This window comes from Harpia harpyja, chromosome 7 (assembly GCF_026419915.1).
Source record: "Harpia harpyja isolate bHarHar1 chromosome 7, bHarHar1 primary haplotype, whole genome shotgun sequence".
NCBI classification, from domain to species: Eukaryota; Metazoa; Chordata; class Aves; order Accipitriformes; family Accipitridae; genus Harpia; species Harpia harpyja.
In genome coordinates this window covers 36518986-36539176 of record NC_068946.1, presented here as the reverse complement: position 1 = coordinate 36539176, position 20191 = coordinate 36518986, and the positions used below count along the sequence as shown (strand labels likewise).

At 38.5% G+C, this 20191-nt stretch overlaps 1 protein-coding gene across 3 annotated transcripts in view; it reads left to right on the top strand.

The window, feature by feature from the left end:
• Positions 1–20191, top strand: part of CSRNP3 (cysteine and serine rich nuclear protein 3) — a 112981-nt gene that overhangs the window by 3360 nt on the left and 89430 nt on the right. Inside the window, exon 1 of one of the 3 annotated variants that reach the window (XM_052792214.1) lies at positions 13617–13833. The exons of the other annotated variants lie outside the window; for them this stretch is intronic. The gene's annotated coding sequence lies outside the window, so the exon portion shown is untranslated. Of the gene's footprint in view, positions 1–13616; positions 13834–20191 lie in introns of those variants that run through there. 3 annotated transcript variants of the gene reach the window in all.

Below are 20191 nucleotides of genomic sequence, written 5' to 3'. Positions count from 1 at the left end.
GAGCATTTCACAAGACCTGTGCAGTTCTGTGCCAGGGTATGCAGGCTAGGTCAAAAAGGAGAGTGGGCATGGCTAAATTGTAGGTAGCTGCCCTAATCTGCTCTCTGGGGAGGGGGATGAAATGAAGAGTTAATCAAAACTAATTGGTTTCAGTGGTACTACATTCTGTATTATGTGCTGTCTGATAAGCAAGTGTTGTTAGAACAGATAAAAAAGTATGTATTTAAGAACAGATAAGAAAGAATGTATTTCCTAATTAACGGTTTTGCAGAGCCATCTGGAACCATGAATCACTCTGCAGATAAGACTTGTACTTGGTTTCCAAGGTTTCTTTTTAAAGTAGTTTGTCATAATCTGATACTTAAGTAGCTATAATGTTAAATGAAAAATGTATTTCAAAGGTATATTGAGACTGCTTTGATGCGCAAAAGCAATTTTTGCCAATACTGGTCTGCAAAACTGTTTTCTCCAAGGTTCTTCCCAACTTCCTTGCTGTATTACAAATCAGCATATGGCCTAGAGGTCACAACATTTCAACAGCATTTTATGCAGTACTTTTCATGTGGTGTTCTCAAGACATTTTATATCATATACATATTTGACAGGAAAATAAATCTAGCACTTCTGTAAGATTATAATGGGGTGCTGAAAAGGGTGTGTTTGATAGTATGAATTCCATGTTGTTATATGGATCCTTTGATCAGCGTGTTTGGTTTTTTTTTATTCACACTTCTGGGAACTGTTTGTGTTCAGGTGGGAATTGTATGACTCTAGGTTTGACACTGGTTTTCCGCTTTGCTATGAAGTGCCAACAGTCTTCTCAAAAGGCATGATATTCTATTTTAGTAATCAAATGTTAGTTTTTGTTACCTGGTGAGAACACAGATGCAAAGGGCAAATTGCACATATAACTAACCTTGAAATACTGTTTTAAACCATTGCATTATAAATCTTGCTTTTTACAGTCTGTCTTATGCAACATTCTCTTTTTGTGTCCCTTCGAGTGCTTTAGGTTTTTTTTCTTTATTTTTGAAAGATGTTTATTGTCCTGTGTGTAGAGGGACTAAGCAATGTAAATCATCAGTGCACACTTGGTACCAAGTGTATCTGGAAAGGACATATATACAAGTTGGTATTCTTGCATTGTATACACTACATCTCAAACACTAATTTGCTTACCTTGTTTTGTATAAACAATGTATGTATATGAGCAGGTTTTAGTGAAAATTTGCAAAATGTTTGTGGATGGAGAGTTTGGAAGTAAGATTAGAGGAAGTGTTTTGGTTTCAGGTTGAAAATACCCAAGCATTTTTGATACAAAAACCTGGACTACTGGCAATTTCCAAGCAGACGTGTTTCTGTTATAGCCTTGCTATGTCATGACTGGCTTTTTTTGCAGTTCCCATGGCAACAAGGATTTTTGATCTGCAAAGCAGAATACTGTATATGGTTTGAGAGGGTATAAATTTTCTTTATTGCAGAAGAAATTTTGATCTATGAAAGCTGATCAGGCACCCTGCTGTCCCCCCTCCCGTCCCTCCCCTTAATCTGTGTTTTACCCATAAGATTACACATAAATGTGAATTCCTATTTGACTAGAATACAGTTACCTGTTCTAGTTTTTGATGTAGTATAAGAGGTGGTGGAAAATTTGTAAAGGCTTACTGTAGTGATAGCATGGAAAACGTGTCATCTTCCTGCTGGAGTCTTGACAAACAGGAGGTCATTGTATATGCATATAAATTTGTATGTGTATGTATTTGTGAACATTGTATATGCATATAAAAAGTCATGAGAGTTAAAGTTGCTCAGGATTTGCACTGGCTTCTGCTAATGTTTATTTTGGCTTGGACATGTTTCCAAGATGCATAAAATACTTACTTTTTAAATGGACTTAACACATTTTACCGAAAGAATCTCAAAATATCTTACCTGATTCACAAACTAAAATTTGTTAACAGTGGCAATAATCTTGTGTGGTTTTGTGTGTGTGTCTATCCTTCAGCTTCTCAGATGAATACACGGGTGGTATGGGATGTATCCTGAACCAAATAGTTATAGGAGAAGCCTTGATAGAGTAACTATGCCTAGGGCATGGGTCATTTTTTTTAAATTAGATAGGTTTTCTGTGTTGTTGTTTTTATTTTTGAGCACTCGTTCCAAAAAAAGAAGCCAATTCAGATTTGTTGAGTTCCCTCCACACCCCTGCTAGTTTAGTTTGGGTGGGGGTTTGGGGGTTTTGCGGGTTTTGGGGTTTTTTTTGGTAACTAGTAAAAAAGAAAATGGGAATGATGTCGTTACTGAAACAAACAGTATAGGTAAACTAGGCAATTACTATTTATGTTGTAAAAGCCTCTGAATAGTACATCTAAGGAAGATACCTTCATGACATCTGAAAGGCAATTTAAAGATACGTTAAAAACAACTTTGGAAAGTAAAGTCTGCTGCCAGTGGCCTGCTGGTCTTCATGTGGTTTGGGCTGGGAGAGCTCTGTCTCCCCCTGCCACCATCACCAGAAGCATGTGGTAGGATTATTATGGAATCATGAAAATGAAAAACCACCACATTGATCTCTGCAACTGAAGCTACTCATCCACAGACATGCAGTTCTGCTGGAGAAGTATTGTACAGGAGTAGAGCAACCTAGTATTTAGGTGATAACTTCATCCAAATACCCGTTTGTAAAACGTTTTTCACTAGTGCTATCACCTGTGTATATCATAGCTGTGACAAAGTTACTTACATATACATGAGAGAGAAACTGAGCTTAACACCCATACCCAGGCATGAATACCCTGGATGCATATCAGATTTTTTAAGTAAAGCTAGAAGTTCTGAGATGACTTAATTTTTATTTTTTCTTTCCACTCCCCCCCTGCCCCTGCTGTGGTCTTCCAGGAGATGGATTGAACATGGTAGGTGCATGTAGTTTAGACCTCTGTGTCACCGTTCTCATGAAGAACAACTTTCAAGTCAGTTCAGTGCTAATGCTGAAAAAAAGCTTATAGCCTGCAGTAGTGTATCATTCAGAATGCTGTATGTGATTCTGGAGCATCCTTATGTTTGGGAATTCAAGAAAATCGAGGCGTGAAAACTAGAATTTTGAACATGGGTCTGCAAAGATTTACGGCAACTGATAGCATCTGGCAGTGTATTGCATACCACCTCCTCCCCTGCCTCCCAACACAACCTCAACCCATTATTAAGAGCTTGAAGGTTTATTTTGATACTCGTTTTTTCTGTCTTTGCTTGTAATACTAGGCAGTGCAGTTTTTCACTGAATAATTTGTCCAGTGCTCCCTGAGAAATCAAGAGAAAAGATAGTTGCTAGCTTGGGCTTTATGCTTGAGGAATGCGTTAGTTTAGGAGAAGGGATCCCTTAAATGCAATTAAAGAATAAGAAGAGTTGTGAGTTGCAATGTCAGATGTTTTCCATTGTATATGGAGAGGATGTGGGGCTGGTGATTCTGCATGAAGCTGGATGAATAGGTCAAACAGCTAGCTTCTGCGTCTCTGTTGAGATGCATTAGGAAGAGTGACAATGCGATGACATAATCGCTGACCCCAGATTGTTCTCAGCTATAAATCCTCTGGTTGCAGTCTCCACTGTTCCTCAGCATGTGCCGTTCACGTTTAAGGGCTTTTCAGATCATGTCCATCACCATCTGCTACATAATGGAAACAAAACAATTGTGCTGTGTGTAGAGCCAGCTGACTCCCTGCGTGGAGATGGAGGTTTGCAAAATACATTTCAGTCTCTGAGAAATTGTTTGTCTGGTTGGTCTCATTGACACACTGCGCACTAGTCACTAGGCTGTCGTTATGGCTGAAAAATAAAACGAGGTAGTGTGACTCATTTATAGGGACATACATGTTTTTCGAGCAGGTGAGATACTGCATGCTGTATGTGTGTTCTCATGGTTGTGTACAAGAAATACTGCACATCCTAATGTCTCTCTAATTAGAAGAAGGGAAACATAGTCCGTATGTGAAACATCTTGTCAGCATAAACATATTGGTAACATTTGTCCTGCATGGGCAATGAGAAGATAAGCAACGGGATTTCTTAACTGCAAGTATTCACTAGGTGTCAGTGCATGATCACACTGAACTGATGTCGCTGAGAAGTTCTTTGATGATTGTGGTACCTCCCTTATGAGCAGGGATTTTAAAGAAAATCCCTACTTTTGTCTCCAGAATGCAGTGTGGATTAAATTTAAGAATAACTAATGATTAAAAGTAATTAATTCAGTCTTGGTTTTAGGAGCAGTCTGATAAAAATGCTGATTAAAAACATCCAACACGTTTTGTGCTTAATAAAGGTAATTTAAAGACTTAGAATAGCCCCTGTGTTAATCATTATCTAGCTTTCTTGTCAATATCTGGTATATTACTGATCAAACAAGTGATACTGCTGGTGATTCTGGGTGTTACTAAAATTCCTTTTAAGATGAGGAAAAATTACAGTTTTCATAGTGATTCGTTATCTGTAACACAAACACATTAACTTAATTATTTGCAAGAGTATTGTTTTCCTTAAGGGATGTAGAAGATCAAGTCTGTAAATGTCAGTTGAAGTGGAGGAAAACCCCATGAATATAGCTAAAATTGCTGGTTTTCTGCAAGAAAATCTTGTTCTCTTGCCTGATCATGTCACTAGAATGAAATATCATGTTTGTTAGAATATCTTGTATTACTTGCATCTCAGTATTAGATTTTTTTTTTATTGTTAAGCAGATTTAAATTCATAATATTTAGCCTAGTTTTAGTGATAGGTGATTAGGGAATGTATCTTTTCTATCTGCAGAGAGTGATCAGCATTCATCTAGAATTTTAAATTGTTGCAAAATGGGTTTTTTCTGTCTTGTATGTGAAAGTATTTGGTGAGAACTGTATGTTAGTAGGTTAAAATAGCAGAAATAGTTATTCACTTGATAAATGCAAATATTTTAAATGGCTCTCCTGTATCTTCTAGTTTGTAGTGAACTTTTCCTATTACATTTTAATCCATAGCACTTAGTGAATGGTAAAAACATTTACATGTTACCCTTTTATATCTAATCTATTTACAAGTGAGGCCTTTTTTAGCACTATTCCCTGGCACTCTAAGGAAAGTGTTAATACTCGTGCTAATAGACAAGAGAAGTTAGTTTGGTTACAAATACATGTTTTTTGACTCGATGCTTAACAGTATATTGCTGCATGTTTGGTATGTAGCAGAAGTACTGATGTGGTTGGCTGATGGCTGACATTTTGGTATTTTCCCTATTGTTGTAACTGTGTAAGAGGACCATCTTTGGTGCTGTTTTTGTACCACTTAACTGTTGGACAGTTACTGTCTGATCATCAGACAAAGGCATATTTCTTGCACACCGGTGTCCCTCCGGTTACATCGTGCAGTGACATTTAAGCGCTACATCTCTCATCATGGGACACAGCTACCTGCCTGGCCAGATTTTAAGACAAATTCTGATCGAGCTTGTATAAGAAGGTCCATAAGAGATACAGCAGGAAGACTGTAGAGATTAAAATAGACCGTTGCCTGACATACACCTCTCCCTTTCACAGACATACTGAATATAAACACATGCAACAAGTTCTAAATAAAGGAGAGCTTGAGTGACTTCTCCTTGCATCTGAGGCTGTCTCTCTGAACATTGAATGAAAGCCCATTCTCCAGCTTCAGTTGCTCATTAACTTCGCCAGAATTACTACCTATTCACAATGATGCAAAATAAAGCAGATTCTGTCACTGTCTTAAGAATTGTTCTTAATTAAGGCTTAACAATTTATGTATGAGAAATGCTGATTTTTGTTTTTAATGACAACTTTGGGATTCTTCCCAGGACCTCTCTTCAGAAGTTGATGTGTCTGAAAAGAGATATCTCTGCCCAGTGACAAAATTTTTATCTTTCCTTGTTTGACATGCCTTGAGAACTTAGTTTAAAATAATTCCTGGTGCTTGTTTTCTACTGTCCTGCTTTTCATTGCCAACCATGACATTCTGTTGGTATGGTTCCTTTGAAGTTCATGATTCTGCTAAGCTGTTTCTTGCAGGCCTACTGCTGCACTGAAGGTGATAATTCTTAATGTTTTTCCACCTTTCCTGTCTGAATTAGATGTTTGTAACTAACTGCAGTATAGCTGCTTAGGCTCAGAATATTCGGCTTCACACGTTTTGTGTTTTTGGACTTTTGATTATGTTGTAGTACTCTCTGCAGTGAAGATTTCTGAAAGAACTACTAAAGACTGTCAAAAAAGGAAAAATATTTGATACCTGTTTGTTATTCAGACGTACTTGGAAGTTTATTAAACACACACATGCACGTATGATCTCTCAAATCAAATTTCAAGCATTTTCTCTAAATGCAGGTTCAGTAACATCTGTGGGAATCGATTACCATGAGCAGTCCATGTAAACTATGCTTGCTTTTGAATAGGAACTTTGATCGCATGACAGAAGTACAGGTATTAAAGACTGATGATGTAGTTTCTTCATCAATAAAATCCCTTATTCATGGTCCTAAAAGAGAGAGGAGGGGGGAAATAGATCTTAAATGTTCCATGTATGGTCTTTGGTATTTATGGAAGTAATAAAAGAATTAAAATCTCCAGGCAACCTGGGTCATGTGGAAGCATTTTTTTTTTTTTTTTTCCAGGCATCTGTAGGCATAATTGCCAGCTAGGTCAGAACTGGATTGACTCAAAATCAGCTTAAAGGTTTCATCAAGTCAGTGCATTAGTAGAGGAAGAAGGAATATAAATAAAAGAAGAAACTCATCTAACCTGCAAAATAAGCAGAAAGAAAAAGAACCGTTATTAATCTTTCAGGTACTCAACTGTGGTGACTAAGTAAAAATCTCATAAGGTGCCTGTCATAGCAGTGAAAAGTGGTATTCCTCCCTGACCTAGCTGCTGGTCTGTGTTCCTTCCAAAAGGGGTGGTACCTCATTTTTTCTTACGGTGCTGTGCCAGCATTATGTTCCTCACTGGAGCAGATATGGCTGAAAACCAAAAATTTTTTTTTACAGCTAATAAAAACTGGGATAGTAAATTTGTTCAGGTTTGCTTAATTTTGCCTTTCAGTCATGAAGTCTAGATTATGGTTCAAAAGAAACTTGTTGTTAAAGTCTGATGTTTTAGGCTTCTGTACTGTTATTTAGTTCTGAGAAGTCGATTCCTGATTTTGGGAAGAACTTAGCTGACTTAGTTGTTGGTATGTAAATAAGCAAAATTGGAAATAATTTCCATGCTAGAAAGCTGCTTTATAAGATAGTCACAGATGAATTAATGGAAATCCATGTATACTCTTGTGCAGAAGTTCTTTGCTTACCTTTTCTCTCTTTTGTGTCATTTATTATACCACTTGATTTCACTGAAGGCAGATGACTGTACTCTTGAGCTGATTGAAGGAATATAAATGGATGTTGGTAAGTGGGTGGGAATCTGAGAAGGTTGAAATTTATGTAACTTGCATTTCGAAGAGGTGAAAATTAGTCTGCCTTGAATATGGTTCTCAATTTTGCCCTGAGATTTGTTCCAACCTGGCACTATTTTCATGGAGGTTTCTGCTTGGGGTTTTGCGGGGGTTTTTTTTTGTTTGTGTGTGGTTTGTTTGTGTGTGGTTTTTTGGGGTTTTTTTTGTTTTTTTTTTTTTTAAACACAAGCTCTATTTTTTTTTAAGAGGAAAGGAGAATTTGTTTTGATTTTGCTTGCTTTTGTTTATCAGGGGGTAAAAAAACCTATTATAACAGAGGTGCTGCAGTACTGCTTCTCTTAAGGAACTAATGCGCTCTGCTTTTGGCCTTCAGCTGCACAAGCAGTGTAGTCTTCCCCCCCATCTTAGAATAGTTTTTACAGCACCTTGATAGATAATTCCTTCTAAAGTAACATGTATTGTATTTAAGTGTCAGATCCACTGATCAGTATGGTCATTTTCTAGCATCCTCGTGTGCCGTATAAGAAGGGCTTGGTTTGTTACTGTTCTGAACTGGAACAAACACTGTTCAGCATAGCTGCTTCAGAGATGGCAGAGTCTTCTAGGTTCTATTGAAGAGTAAAAATGTATGAATGCCGTGGTAAAGTAATCCTATTCTTCTTTCCTGAAGCAGTTTCGATTTTCAGACTATAGGGTGATGTGTTTTCACTGTGCATTGCCCATAATTATCCAGCTTCTCCAACCCCAACAGTCATCCCTTCAGGCTTCATTAAATGCAGTCAGTAGGGCATTGAAGCCAATATAGCTTGTTGCATGGCTTCGGCATTTTAATATGTTGCTATTTCTGACTGCGGAGTTCGGTTTTTTTTCAGAGACTCATGGAAACTGTTTCACGCACGTCCTATTTGATAGCTTCTCACTATTTAAACCTCAGACTACTGGAATCCTATGTGCCTTCAGAGATTTCTAAGGCTAGTAGATGATGGCATCTGTCCACCATTTGTGAGAAAGCAATCTCAATTCTCCATTTGTTTTCAGACATAAATCATAAGTAATTTCCTTGTAATGGCAGCAGCTTCAAGTTAAGGAAACCTTGGCCTGGATTTTATAATCAAACATCAGTGGATTCTAGTTTTTTTGACCACACAGGATTTTTCCAGGCGGCAGCCCTGAGTGCGTACCAGTAAGTCATACATAGTTCATTTGTCACTTTCTTCTTTTTACTCCATCAGTGTTTACTCTGCTTGGGGACCATGCTGGTACATTTCTTGATGACACTGGATGCTGAGTTGCTGCATGGAATTGGCAGTGGCTGTGAAATTCAGATAGTCTTGTTGCTGCCTTACATGCTTGGTCCTTCTCTCTTCAAGGATCTTTCCACAGACATGTAGGATGCTGAGAAACAAGGTGTTACAATGTCTCTCTCAGTTCAGGAGATCTAGTAGATCTAATGTGTGGAACATGACATACCGTCCTAGGATCTTCCTAGTGGAATAGTGAATAAGATCCCTATTTCTAGACCACGTGTGAGAAATCTGTTATGAACTCCTAGTAACGATCTTTCAGGAGAGCGATTATGCTGTAGGAGGTCTGACCTCTTCCAGCATTAATAGGTGAGGTGATAGCTCTTTTGCTCCTGAGCTGGACAGTAGCTGCTATTTTTCTTAAGCAAATGTCTGACCCTGCAGTCAGTAGCCTGGTTAACAAACTGGTAGCAGTCTTAGATGTCTGCCTGTAGCTTTCTCTAAATAGCAAGTTCTATCTATGTCTTCATTAAGCAGTATGCTAGAGCTGATCTCACACTTGACAGAAGAGATCTACAGTAATTGATTTCTAATGAAGGACTATGTGATCAACTATCACAAAGTTACATAACCTGAGGACAGCAGCTGGGAGTCATGCACTGTATGAGTGCCTGTGTGGAGTATCAAGTGGATATCAAGAGAGATGTTACTCCAGAGTTCTTTGAGATACGTAAATCTACAAGTACCTTTTGCCCTGGCCATCGTTTCCCTTTCCTTCTCCTACTAGCGAAGATTTGCATTTCAGAAGAAACTAAAATGGTGCAGAAGGTGCTACCCAGTATCCTAAACATGACAGCGGGCGGGAAATCAGCACATCCTATACTAGATTGCAGAAAGAAAAAGTGGTATAGTCTTGAAGTGAATGTACATGTGAACCATAGGGGACTACAGTTACTGATGAGCTCTCATCCCCATCTCACTATATACCTTTTTTTTTTTAAAAAAAAAAAGTGAAATAAAGGCCACTAGCAGAAAACTGGATGCAGAACTTAACAAATCAAGGATCCTTTTTGATATCGAACACGGTTGCAAACAGTTTTTAGTGTTGATTTAGCTTTAAAGAATTTTAACTCCTCTGTCTTTAAGTAGAATCCTTTATGATTCTAGGAAGGAAACCGGTATGTGCACTGAAGAAGGAAGTATGGACCAGATACGGGATAGAATAAAGGAGAGAGAGGAAAATAATCTGATAAAATGGAACAGCTGCAAATATTTTTTGTTTAAAAAAAAAAAAAAAGCATAAGGCGTAAAGAGAAAGGTAACTGGACTACTGATAGAGTCTACCAAGAGAGGGGAGTTGGAACAATTAGCTCTGCTGAAGGAAGAGGCTGAAAGCAGATATTGTGGGAAGGATCATGTTTAGTTTTAGCAGTGTATGTTATAAAATAAGAGATTTGTTTGAGGTTCTAATTATTTACTAGGGTGTGTCAGTTCATCTTTACACTCACGGTTGTCTACAGTGTTAAGATAAACACAGATTTTATTTGTTTTTTCCAGCATCCCTGAGTGTGGAAGTGTGTATGGTTTAATCATCATCATAAATAACTTGTACTATATGAATGTCATTTTGGTTGTCTCCCATGGGTCTGTGCAGCACCTTTCAACTTTGTGTTCACCACAGTTTATGATTAACTCGAGTGGGAAGTAAAAATCTTGACTGGTAAGCCTGGATGTTACAGAGAACTGTGAGTTGCAAGTGAAGCCTGAACTAGGATCCCTGAATGGTTTGTAATGAACCAAACCAAGTCAGGAGCTGCCTTCAGCCCTGATGGCATAGCTGTATAGATTTAGTCAAAGGACGCAGGCAGCCTTGTAGTTTCCGATTTCAGCGTGCTTACATTGTTTTAATATACTCAGTCAGTACCATTATATGGTAAGGCAAAGTGGATTACTGAGGTGTCATTTTCTCTGAATTTTTTCTCTGAAGCTTTTTTCAGGGAGTAGGTGATCCTGTAGCATATTATCCTTTCATAACGGGATTGCCAAAAGAAGCTTCATTCTTTGTGGAGTCAGAGAAAATGGAAGCAAATATTTTAGTAGCAACAGACATAATGAGGGAAAGGAGAAGTGAAAAAAGTCGTCAAAGGAATCTGCTTCCTGATGAAGCCTTCCTTTCGTCCAATGTAATTGCTCTGGAGAAAAAAATTAAAATGTATGTTGTAAGGAGTATTAAGTATAGAGAAGTTTGAAAAAAAAAAAAAAATGGACTAGCCAAAAGAATATAAGCACACCCACTATCACCTGAGTCACAGCAGGGAGAAGGTACAAACCTGGATTCAGAAGGACCCAATTTCCCTTTCTCCATCTCTGTGTGTATGTGATTAAAAGTCCAATAGTAGCACTTTGGAGCCGGAAAGCATTGTTAAGACTTCGCAGGTGCTGGCGCTGGAAAGGGACAGTCGGGTTCAGGCGCTGTGCCGGGGAGCGGCTGGGGGCGCAGGCGGCTCGGAAAGGGCAGGTGAGCCAGGAGCTGAAGGCAGCCCAACAGGACGGAGCGGGTCAGGCCGCGGGATGGCCGCCAGGCCCAGTCAGGAGCCCGGTGGTCTGGTTCGGTCCGGTCTGCAGTGGAGAGGCAGGTCTGAGATCAGCCTGAGGCAGGCAGGCAGGTAGGTCTGCCGTCAGCCTCTCGGGGTCTGGGTCAAGCGGGTGCCTGGGCAGGTGCAGGCACAGCTGCAGCAGAGTGGTAGCATAGCTCGGGCAGGGGCCGAGGGCAAGAGGCTGAATTTAAAAGCCGTGTCCTGGCAAAGGGCGGGCAGGCCCACAGCGGGGCTGGGGCTCCCTTGCTCTTTGAACGCCACCAGCTGTGCTGTCTGGAAGTTGGCCTTGTGCCCAGGCAGCCAAACCCCCACCCCTCACAGGGCAATGTCCTCAGCCTCTTGACCTACTAGCAGAAGTGAATTTCATATATTTAAAATGCATTTACCAAGTAAATGACTTATTTTTTGATGTGCAAATTTCACAAGGACCGTCTGGTGTTACGTAGAATTCTCTAGAAACTAGCAAGCCTAGGTTACGGAGACTGCACAGACACCACTCTGCTGGGGAGGCTTGTGTGTATACCGCTTGTAAAGTGCGGGGGAAACATCAGCCTACTTAATAATTTTTTGTAGCAAGGCTATTTGTGTTTTATTTTGGAAACACTGTCTGTATTAGTGTTGCTTCATTTTGGGACTATTTTAGAGGTGTTGGATTTTTTTGTTGTTAATAACCTCCTTTTTTCATAGTAGATTTTGCAGGGCATTCTGATTTACTTGTTTGTACTGTCCATTTCTCTGTGATTAGTTACTCTAATAGTGCTTCAGGGCTGGAACAGTGCTGGACCTTGCATCTGTATTGAAAAGATTTTTATTAAATGCAGGTATGGCACTAAATTCTGTATGTCTGTGCATTTCCCTCAGCAGTCAGGCTGGTTGAGAGGTGAAGCCTTGGTGCTCAACTCCAAATTTCTTTCTGCAGATAAAAAAGAAAAAATAAAGTTGAAGATGTTTTCCAGGCAGTTGCTTATCATGGCAAAATGTCCGTTGAGGTTTTCCTCAGTGCTCCCCACAGTTCCTTCCCACTAAAGAAAATTGTATGGATTGTCTGGATTTGAAACCTAGTAGTAATTTTAGGTTTTTAATGCTTGCAGGAATGGATTTCCATTTATCTAGGCATCTAGGAAGAAGTTTCATATTAAACTGAGGTAATTTGGTTAAAAAGACACCTACTTGTTAAGACAGAATCTGAATGTTATGCATGGGATCCACTGGCAGTTTGTTATGATAAGACCGACAGCTAATTTTTTTCAGAAGTTAAAACAGCTGTTACTTTATAGTGAAGGTACGCTGATTGGTATAGTCTTGCTGTGGTTAAAGATCAATAATTCAGTGAAGAGGATAGATGCTCTTATTTAAAGGAATTCACAGTTAATTTTATTGGAAAGCCATAGCTGAAGATCAAAATTTGTAAACATAAAGGTATTTGTCAGCTTCTGCTGCTTAACATTTTCCTTTCAAGGGGAAATCCTGGAGTACAAACGCTTTGATGTGGTGGTAAACGTTATCTTAGCCAAGACTGAAGACCTATTCTTGATTTTGATTTTAATTTTAATTAAACTGTCATAAAATGAATCTGATGCTGTTGTCTTCAGCTGATCTGATATCTGATTTATATGCATATATAGAAAATTAAAATCACCTGATCTTGGAAAACATTTTTTTTTCAACTAGATTTAAGAGGCTGCAAGTAAACTTAATAATATATTTGAGGCACAGGAATTGAAAATTGTTCACCCAGTCATTTTTTGCATTTGAGTTCTTATTTAGGTAGAAAGTTTTGAGTGGACAAAGTTCACAAAGCACATTGGATTTTGGCAACTGTATTATAAATACAGCAAAAATAAATGCACATGCACCGATTATACAGGTAGAGCTTTATATAGGTAGAACTTCAAGAAAAAGTATCTAGTAATTACTCTCCTTCAGGTATTTTATAAATACTGCCTCAAACAGAAGGAAAATGTTTGGTAGGAAATTACTGGCATCCATCTCTGAAGTACTCTAATTTGCATTGAGATTTCAGATTCTTGCTTTGTATAAAAGCACCACTGTTATTTTGATAATCAGAAAATTTCCTAAATACACAGCAGCACTCTTCACTGAAGATCTGGATGGCTGAGTCAGTCTCAAAGAACGTATACAGGCAGTAACTGTGTTCCTACAGCTGTTTGCTTGTTTTTTCCTTACAAAAAGGAGCTGAAAGGGAGAATTGCTATTCACTAGTGGAGCTGAAGGTTATTAATAGAGAGACTTATTTTTTTTCTGTCTTTAAATTTTGTCATTACCTTCCAGTACAGAGTGTCCTCACTGATTACAAAGTAGCTCATTAAGGCTGTTTTTGAGATGTGCTTTTTTGTTTTGTTTTCTTGCTGTTTTACCATTTTGCTAGCGTGCAGATGGGGGTGGGGAGTGGGAAATAAGGGAGAGAGCATGTTCCAGAGGATGCCAGGATGACTTCAGTTATTGGATGACTGCTGTCTGATGGATGGAAAAAGGAGGAGTAAACCTTTCAGTCTGTGCTGACGGAGCTGAAACACAGAAACCCGATTCACAGGTAAGGGTGAAAAAAATTCCTGTTCTGAATAGCTATTCTTGATCCTTGCCACAACCTTTCTTGGGTATAAAAAAAATGCATGTGCAAGCATCTTGTTTGTTCCTCATTAATGACTTTGAAGCAGCTTTTCAGGTTGTTATTTCTCCTGCCTAGGAGGTTTCAACCGATGTGAGATCCACAGACAGTGAAATCATAGGCGTGCTATCTGATGCTGACAGCTTTCTCATGTGACAGTATAGGCATTGCATCTCATTGATGCTGAAGTGTTCAGTAAGCTGTAGGAAGAGAGGTCTTTTGTGTGATGGAAATACTCGCTGTTGAAAATACAGTGTATGCTACCAGCAGGAAAATAGTGCTTGAAGATCTAAAAATGTTTTCTTTGAGTTTGGATAGAAAAAGGGCTTACAAATGAACTGCTGCTAAAACTGTATGTGTTCTATTTAGTGTTGAACATAGAGTAAGAATGGCTCCTCAGAGCAACTCTTAAAGTTCTTGTGAATTTTTGATTATTTTTAGGTTTGGAATGAATGTGGTTTATAATTCAGTCATAAAATTATCTTTGGCATAAAGAAAAAACATGATGCATATAATTAAATTATGTGTACGAGACAGATAAATCTTGTAGTACCTATAGCAGTTACATACCAGTTTTAAGAAACTGTTGAAATAGCTTGTGTGAAACCTGTTCTGCTGAATTTGTGTTATCAGCAGCTGTTAGTTCACAGACACTGGAGATGATAAGTAGCAAATAACTTACTTTATACAGAAAATAGATTTGGTTATCAAGCCACATTATTTGAGGATATAGGACTACAGGCAGAAGTCCTGGCCCCACTGAAGGAATTGGAGATTTTGATATTGGCCTCATTGGGGCAAGGATTTCAATGTGTCAGCTGTCCATTGACTTATTTCTACATTTTATGTGTAGCAAATAATTGTTATGCTACAGGACCCGGTTTTTCTGGTTTGAAGCAGAAATCTTCATTGAAATAAATGAATTGTGATTGTCACTGGTTTGAGAGTATATAGTCATAAAATACATTTATAAAGCTAAAATTCTGGAATTTAGTTTTAATAGATTTCAGAGATTAAAATCACTAAATGCGTGCATCCATTTTTGTTTTATTTACTGGGTGAATTCCCTTAGAGCAGACCCAAAATTATTAAAAAGTGATGTTATTAAAGAAAAACTGGACAAAGTCAATTAGAACTCTTACTGAGTACTAAGGAGGACTGGAAGAAGCTTTGTCCTCTGTCCACTTATTTATACACCTTACCAGCTGCAAGCATCTGGAGTGGTGTCCTTTTTTCCTAGCTGTTACCTCAGAGAGTGGAGCCTGATATGTTTGCTAAACAATCAATCAATCAATCAAAAAACAAACAAAAAACCCTACCAACCCCCCAAACTTACAGCAAATGTCAGCAATTCACAAAATTATTCTAAAAGACTGAACTGTATCTTTTTTTTTTTTTTTTTTAAATACTGGAATGTGAACACTGGTAAATAATACTGACTGAAAAATAGATGAGTTGCATCCTAACATTTATTATTTGTTGGGAATGGATATGTATCTGAAAGCATAAGCACAACTGTTAAATTACAATCTCAAATCTATGTATTCCAATCACTTTTCCCCCCTCAAATGAGAAATCTGGCTCAGAGCAGCTCCAGTAACAGAGAGGAGTTGATGAAAACAGAGATCTAGTTCCACATGTATTTAAATTATTCTGTCTCCTTGGAAACGCTGCTGCTGCAGATGGATTTGGCTTTTGGTGGCTAAAAATATCTACCACTTAATAATGACAGCATGAAAGATACTGAATAAAACTACTGTGTTGTCACTAGTTTTAAAGTTCCCTAATGATTCAGGTATTCTACATGAACTACAGATTTGCATTTTCTGTCCAGTATTCCCTATCAGCTGCTGCCAGCACTCACCAGCTCAGTGGAAATGAGATAAGCTCATTAGCCTTGGTTAGAGACCTACTGAGAAGGGAGTGTGTGAGTGGGAGGTAGGCTAGACGAAGAGTTTGAAAGCAGGTAGAAAGTTGGGGAAAAAAAAAAAGTTCATGGTGGTGGTGTGGGTATGTGTTCTGTAATATTTGAGGATACAGGCTTATTCACAGGGAAGTCAATGACAGGAAGAGTATGCTTAAGCACTGCCTTTGTAAGTTAACAATTTGTAAATAAAACAATGTCTTTTTATTTATCGCAGAATCTTCAGTGAACGCTTCCTTATCAGTTGTACATATAGGTGATTGAAATATAACACAAACCACTGTAAGTCAAATACCAAATTACCTTAAACAAAAGCCAAAACCTAAATTACTAAAGAACTTGTAAGCAAGAAATAACATTACATTACTTAGCATTACTAAATTCCATCCTTTTAAAAAATTAATTCTTTTCAATTGAGGAAGTGTAGGCACTACTTCTTTCTTTAATCCAGTTCTTTATTATTTATTCCTTCCACATATCACAACTTCTTTTGCTGTTAGCTGGTATTCAGTATATATGAAAGATACCACTTCTATTTTTTGATCTCTCCTTCATTTCCATTGGATGGCTTCCTGCTTGTGCCCAGAAGACAGAACAAATGACAAATATTTCCTCAGTGCTGCATGGTGGGCTAAATATACCTCTTTTATTCTTTTATTTTGTTAGTATATATGTGATTTGTTGTAGCATATATCAAAATTGCTGATTAATTTTCCATTATTGAACGAGGCATTTTTCCTGTTCTGCAGTGTCTTAAAGACAACATTAAAATATTACTAGGTATTTTACACATATAAATAATTAATTTTCTGCAAATTAATACTAAAATCCATTTTTAGCTGACAACACAAGTATCAAAGATCATTTAAAGTAAAAGTTGAATACTTGGGTTTGATTAATTGAAATGAGTAAGAGGAAAGGATCTGGTGCCTTTCATTCTATAAGAGACTATTAACATATTAATAAGGCAGATTATTAAATGGATTATAGAAACTTTTCTATGAGGAAAATAGAATTTAATCATAGCAGGCCATCTTACTGAGAACAATTTGTTTTGTATTAAGATGAGCAAACCCTTGTTGCTTTAATTTTAAAACCTCCTTTCCTATAGTATGTAATTTAAGAGTCTGTGGAGATAAGTAAATCTAAACATTATTTGAGGAAGTAAAGGTTTGATAAATTGCTGGAAGTAGCATCTGTGTGTTTTGCAGCAGTAGTCAAGTTGTGCTAATTTGACATGAATCCTTTGATTTCTGGATATAGAAGCAGAAGTTCTCATCTGCTGAAAATAGCGATGAGAAAGTTTGTTGCACATTGCCTGTCATGTCTATGTTGTGGAAGACAGTGATGGTAGCACAAAGTACTGCTTTTTTGCTTTGGTTTTTTTTTTATAACAAGTTGCAGGCAGATGAGTTGAGGTTTCTGCCAGGCTAGGTTTTTCCAGCAATCTTCAGCCTTATTTGTTCATACCTGCAGACAGTTCTCTGCTATACAGCTAGTATCAGACCATGTAGATGAATATAGACTATCTTACCACCTTTGTCACTCTCCTCCCAAAACCCCCAAACTGTTAATTCATCTTGTTTCTAAACTCTAATCTCCTAAAATTAGACATTTTTGATCTTGTCATATATAAGTAGTACCATTATTGTCAATAATTATGGCAAGGTGTGAAGGATTTGGTCCTTTGTTACCTAAAATTTGCGTCTACATTCCCCTGTCCCCCCTCAGACACACGTACACACTGCTCCATACATAAACTGTTAAGCGGGAAGAGCTTGCTTCTGTCTTTTCAGATAGAAGAGGAAAACCTACTTCAGAGTTACTTTTGCAAGTATGTTCCAGTACATTTTTGTGTCACAAGTTCATACTGCACTTCTTGGAGTTCAGATGTTCTGGTTTTGGGGGTGTTGGGGTTTTTTTGTGGGTTGATTGGTTGGTTTGTTTTTTTGAAACTCTGTTAGAGGAGAGAATGGCTAACCCTGTGTCAGGATGCAGAGATCATGGGTCAGAAGGGGAGAGCAGTTGAATTCATGCTCACTGTTTTGGCTTTGATGGCAATGGTGAATGAGCAGCCAGGCTGTGTGTTAAATAGCATGCAACAGGCAGCTAAGTAGCATGTATCAGGGCTGTAGAGGTGTGAAGGCTCCTTTGGCATATACCAATCTTGACCAAGCTGTACTTTGGTAGGAGCATACCGAGATACACAAGATATCCTACACCATGTTGTGCAGTTCCTCTGCAGGCAGTGCACAAAGTTGGTGTTCATGAAAGAACAGTGTGGAAGATCAGTACTGACATAGTAGGAAGACATGTTGCAGTGTGCCAATTAGTATTATTACCTGGTCTAATCTGAGCAAAGTTAATATTAAAGACCTCTTATTTCCAGCACTCTGTAAGTTGATGGCATTCCACTCTCCACTATAGAGCTGGACCCTACTGCCATTCATGTAGCTGGCAGCAGCATAATGCAAAGCCACTGTGCCAAAAAGATGCTGAAAACACTACTGCCAGTCTTAGAACATCACTCCAGTTGCTGGGGAGGGGCTAAGCAAGCCAAACGTTGTCTGCCCCTTTTGCAAAGGAGTGCAATTAAGATGTGTTGTTAGTATGCTGTCTCCCACAGAGCAGACAGACCAGTTCTTCCCATCACCTGCATGCTCACTCTTCTCTTAAAGGCTGTGTATCTGTAGAAGTCAGTAGGACTGGTGGCAGTGTTTTTCTGTTTTCACATTTCAATTTTATGAAGAGTTGTGACATCTCCTGGCCAGAGCTCAGCTGCAAGCAGTCCTGCAATACAGTCAGAATATTTTTTAGTAAGTCTTTTCTGGGAGCCCACATACACACTTAAAAATTTCTCTTGGGATACAGACACTTCTGTAGTGGAGGTCCAATACATTGCACTTTTTTTTTTTTTTCTCTTCAAACAAAAGAAAGAGAAAATCTTCAACAGAGATTTTGGGTGAAGAGATTTTAATTGATGAAATTCATCATCAGAGCTTAAAACCTAGAAGAGAAGTGGCCAATACCAGGTCTTCAGCAGTGTTACCTGAAGACTTTGGAAGGGACTTCATGACAGGCCCTGGTAAAAGTGTCCTAGATGACTTAGACGGAGGTTAGGCATTATGAACCTGAGTTTGTGACCCACCTTCAGCATGACTTTCTCCTGAATCCCCTGTTTGCCTCTAGGGCTTTGTGTCATTTGTGCATCTTTCATTCTTGTAGAAGCAGTTCTTGCTGCAGAAAGGTTAGAAAATTATTATAAATGAAACACAAACTCAAGCTAAACAGCTTTTGTGGGCAAATCTCCTCTTGACAGAAAAGCCCTCTCACTGAATGCCTCTGAATCCCCTTTTATGAGGTTGCACCTTCGTCATTGTAGACCTGAATGCTAAGCTCCTGGATGCCTGGCTGAATTATCACTGCCTCTTACTCATCTCATTTTGCTCTCTGGGGAGCATGCTGAGAGAAGACTTTGAAGAACTAGCCTAGAATTTTCTTCTGTTGGCCAAATTATACAAGTGTTTCATTTAACTGTTGACATCAGTTGATACAGCTAAGAATTGAACTCAGACATCAGAAGGCTGTTTTCACTGCTGCTGTATGCAGGTGGGTTTTTTTATTTGGATTATGGAGAGGGGGATATTTACATCCTTGGTGCATGTACGACCTTATGAAATGCTTCTGGAGGAGTAAGGGAGCCAAATCTACCACCATTGCATCTGTACTGTGTGTAGAGGCAGGAGGTGAGCATATGCCAACATCATTTCTGCATTCTAAATTCATTGCCAGTGGAGTTAGTTGCCTTGTGTTAGAGTGTACAACAATGTGTAGGCAGTCTAGAAGATTAGTGGATTAGTACTCAAGTGTGAAATCAGGAGTGCTGTAAAGTGATGGTATAGAAACCCTGCAAAGAGCAGACTTGGCAGGATTTGATTTGCAATGCCAGAACAGATTCCCCAGGTTGAATTGCACAGCCTTATCCTGCAGGATTTGCTTAGTGCTATGGATTTAGCTAGACTGAAGCAAACAAGCAGAGAAAAACTTTTCCTAGTTTACGTCTGTGTAACTTGACCACTGCTGTAAGCACAAATTTATGAGTAGGATTATACTAATGGTATTCCCTGTGCCTATACAGAGCAGTCTCTTAAGTGGAATTAGCTTGCTATGTGTTTTTAATTTTTACAGCTTGTAGTAGTGAAACTATCAGAGCCTACCTCTGGCAACTGGTGCTTGTGATTAGGACTGCCAAATACAGCAAAACATGTATTGCAAACATTAATTTGAATTCTGAACAGCTGTTTGATTCATGTTCATGTACCTCTGTTGTTCACTGTTTGCAAGCATTCATGCAAATGG